General features: G+C 37.0%; 1 pseudogene; it reads left to right on the forward strand.

Moving 5' to 3' along the window:
- The first annotated feature begins 229 nt into the window (after positions 1-229).
- On the forward strand, positions 230-4,101 carry LOC133305676 (2-methylene-furan-3-one reductase-like; annotated as a pseudogene).
- The last annotated feature ends 446 nt before the right edge of the window (positions 4,102-4,547 follow it).

Consider the following 4,547-nt stretch of genomic DNA (forward strand, 5'->3'; position numbering starts at 1 on the left):
TGACTGATAAATTAAACAGCACTTTTTTTATTTCTACAAATAATGTAAGTCCAAGTGAGATGCTGTTCATTGAACTAAATCTAGCTCTTCTCTTAAATGGACCCCCAGAGAGGTGGTCCGAGAAGCTAATAAGAGCTAGTGTGATGGGGTAGGAATGCATGTAATGTCTCATAAGCAATTTTTTGTGTTTGCCAAGTTAAGTAACATAATAATAATAATGTTAGTAAGCATGAACAACAATAATAATAATGCTGACAGCAAAAGTGTCCAAAAAGTAAGCATGATAGTTGAAAACATTGATGGGGTCGCATTTGCTAGCAACAATAACATTCATGTTAGTGCAGTCTACATTGAAAGGTCCAAACGAGATATCAAAAAGGAGATTACTCGGGTGTTGTATCATGAAATGGTTCATTTGTTGCAGAATGATGGAATGGGTGAGGCTCTTTCATGACTCATTGAAGGCATAGCTGATTTTGTGAGGATGAAGGCTGGATATGTAGCAGAAAACTGGAACCCTCCATGGACCATGTCTGGATGGTATTTTGATGGTTATAGAGGGCTTTAATATGTCGAGTATAGGCTGATCACTTTCAGTGGGTGCAGAACATATATTGTTGGCAGTGGCTTCCCATTTATTGCTACAACATCAGGTTTAGTATGGCTTTTATATGCAGCAGAATTTAGCATTTATAGGACAATTACACCAGGCATAGGTCCAACCCGAATCGACCTATGTAAGCAGTTTCCATCAACTGTGCCAAGGGATCAATTACCTGTCCAGCAAACTACTCTGTGCTTGCTTTGGTTTTATTCTCAAGCTCATCACTTTACACTTATTTGTGTCCTCATAACAAGGGCTTCTATATGGAATGGAATAGATTTGGTTAATCTTTATTGCACTTGCACCTTTAGTTTTCACCAAGGCTTGCTTTTATCTCTTATGCATATGATCTACGCAATGTGTAGTCATCAAATTATGTAACAGTGCAACTGCAGAAAATCTAACTAAAGTGATTCCTATGTGTAGTAACCTATGAAAGCAATGGCAACTATTGCGATGTGGTTTTTTTATGGAGTCTAAAGTGTCGATTCTGTATGGCTATATGGTTGTACTATGTGAGCTGTGTTTTAATATAAGTGTCGATTTTGTTTTGTATCCATAAGACAGAAGCAATTCTTCCCATTGACTGGCTAAAGCTGTCAAATCCCCTGAAACACATAGAGCACATGAAAGGTGGTCCAAAATTGAAGGACCCCATTCAATTTTATTTAGAGAGACTTCTCATAGCAAAATCATTAAAAGAAGTATAGCCTTCTCTTATCATGAATTGATTCCTCAAATCGTAGTCTTGACATATATATAATCAGCCTGTATAGGGGATGAATTAGCAATATTGTTTAATTTTTTGGGAAAAATTAAACATGCTCATAATAGGATAAAGAATTTGATACGGTGGATATTGTATTCAATACTTGCTTCTATAAAAATAACAAGTCTGGCACAGTAGTAGGACCCTAAACAAACTATCCTAACTTTCATGGAATTGCCTGGTTGCTGTGTCATAACTGCCTTCCCTAATGCTTAACTGTCTGGTTGCTGGGGATCATTGTACTGAAGTGACAAAATAGACAGTACAATCACATTGAATACACACATCCATTAAGTTCACAAAACGCAGCCCGGTTTACATCAAAGGCTTACAGACCAAAGCCTAAACAAGTTTACAAGTACAGAAACCTAATAAGTTACATATACGCACGCATACACAAAACATGTGCCTGACCACTACACAAATCAACTATATATTATAAATGTTGTCATGATAATACCAAATGTTATAATAGTTATCATGTGCGAAACAGCTAATAACTTTTCAAACTTCTCGTGCTTCAAACAATTTTGGCAACACGGTTCCTCGAACCATTCAAAGAAATGGCAATCCTCCGTGGTTCGAAAGTTACGACATCCAAAAAACTGTCTTCCTGGATTCCTCTGCGTGTAGGACGTACGCAATGCAGCCGACACTCCACAGTCGCACATCTTCACCCTCGATGAGGATAAGGAAGAAGAATGCATCGAGCTCATGCTATCACTTGCAGCTGTTCCAAACCCACTTCCACCCATACTTCATTCCAACAAGTGTCTACGGTATCCAAAAAGACTCGACCACTTATGCACTGACGTGTGGGTGACTGAAACAGAAAAAAAGACAATTAAATAGCAACTATTTATATTTTAATACTTCAGTTACAAAACAGAAGTCATATAGACAGTATCCCAATGCTAATGACATACGCGCATGGCACTCATAAACAAGAAAATTAAATTTATACATATATATCACAAAAAATGATCAGTTTTTACAATGGCATTGGTGGTAAATAGTTGCCTGAATTGTTTAAATGTCATATTTCTGTTTACAAGGTACTTCAAGTATTACCTCTACTGCTGTATTACAACTATTTGGCCAGCATCAAGTTTGACTATGTATCACACATGCTGTCAGGAAAGGAACTCATCACTATGCTTCCTTGTTATGAATGAAACTCATCACTAATTGCTAAGTATACTCACACTGGTTGATTGGCCATGTCTAATTAGTAGTCTTGCAAGAGAATTTAGGTTAAAAAGGAAGGAAAAGCTACAAGTGATTTCTTCATTTTGTAGGAGTAATTATGTAATGAAATCAAATTTCTCTTGTTTTGTCCATAGACTGTTCCGGGCTATGATGTTGCTGGTGTGGTGGTGAAGGTTGGTAGTCAAGTAAAGGACTTCAAAGTGGGTGATGAAGTATATGGGGATGTAAATCAGAAAGCACTAGAAGGGCCTAAGCAATTTGGGTCTCTGGCTGAGTACACGGCTGTTGAGGAGAAATTGTTGGCACCAAAACCCTAAGAATTTGGACTTTGCTCAAGCTGCTTCTCTTCCTCTACCAATTGAGACTGCTTATGAGGGTTTAGAGAGGACTGGACTTTCTTCTGGCAAATCTATTCTTGTTCTAAATGGCTCTGGTGGAGTTGGAAGCCTAGTGATTCAGGTATTAATTCTCCAAATATGTTCCTTCATACTTAAAATAAATACATCAATAGCAGGTTTTCATGTTTCTCCTCTTTAGCATTATATATACAAAATAATTTATACATATCAAATGTCACATCAATTTGCAGCACAGTTATAAGTTAAGAGTCTTTGCCTCTTAGACAAAGAATCAGTGACTAAATCCATTCACTTACTTGGTGAAGGCATCAACTAGTATTGCTGATTTTACTACCATTCATTAGTGCTCATTAAATATGAAGTTTAAGAGTGTATTTATTGGTGAACGGTAGTGCTTTCTGACAATTTAGAAAATTTTGACTTCTAATTGTACTTATACACTGTATAGGCATGCCCCTGCAAAATCAAGCTTCTATTCAGTTGGTATTTGATGGAAGTTTTTTGTTTGTTTGAAAACTTGGCTTATCAAACCTTTTATCCCGTGTGTCTACCCTTAAAACCACACACTTACAAAACTTACAACTCTGCTGTCGATTTAAAAAGGTTTATTTACAGTTCAAAGACAGAGATGCAGAGATTGTAAGTTCACTACAAAAAAACAGACATTTTGCGGCGGTTCATTTTGGTATACGCGACGGTTACAACCGTCGCTAAATGCATTTTTGCAATTAGGGGCGGTTGTAACCGTCGCGTATACCAAAAATGAACCGCCGCTAAATGCCTGTTTTTTTGTAGTGGTTTTTGTAAGTCTATGAATGTAAGAGTAACATGACTCCTAATTCCAATTTTTTTAGAGTACTCTAATTAAGTTTCTGGTTTCAAATTTCTAGCATGAGGGAAAGTACTACAACTTTAAAATGCTATAAAGAAAATTCGTACACTTGACAAGTTATGTTATGCATACCTTCAATGACTAACAGCTAGCTAAGCAAGTTTTTGGAGCTTCAAGAGTTGCTGCAACTTCAAGCATTAGAAATTTGGAGCTGTTGAAAAGATTGGGAGCTGATTTCGCTATTGGCTACACAAAGGAGAACTTTGAAGACTTGCCAGAAAAATTCGATGTAGTTTATGATTCCATTGGTAAAATTCTATTCTCCTAGTATCAGCCTTGTTTTCCAGTCTTCCATACAAGATTATCAAACAATTTGGCGAGAAGGGTTTGTGAGAAAGACTTGCTTACGGTCGTTGCTGGGAAGTCAAACCCTAATTGGAACGAAATTGGTATAATGCAGAACACCCGCAAAATCTGTTAACTTGTTCCTCTCAAACTTCCCTTCTACCTTCAATGCAGAACACCGGACGCTACCCCTACCTTTGCATATGGTTCAACTGAACTTGGGGGACAGTCGGAGACAACGATGGAAGAGTCAAAGACGACAGCGAAAATGGAAGACAGAGACACATTATTTATTGTGGTTCGAAGGTTGTAATAAAACCGTGTTTTTACAAGGATAGTTTTGTAATTTCATTATGTTTTCCCATCAATATTTTATCTTCAACCAAACACACATTCAGAAATTTAATTCAATTTTCCTGGTAAAATTTT

This window comes from Gastrolobium bilobum, unplaced genomic scaffold (assembly GCF_033153095.1).
Source record: "Gastrolobium bilobum isolate Gb01-03AN ecotype WA unplaced genomic scaffold, APGP_CSIRO_Gbil_v1 utg7702, whole genome shotgun sequence".
NCBI classification, from domain to species: Eukaryota; Viridiplantae; Streptophyta; class Magnoliopsida; order Fabales; family Fabaceae; genus Gastrolobium; species Gastrolobium bilobum.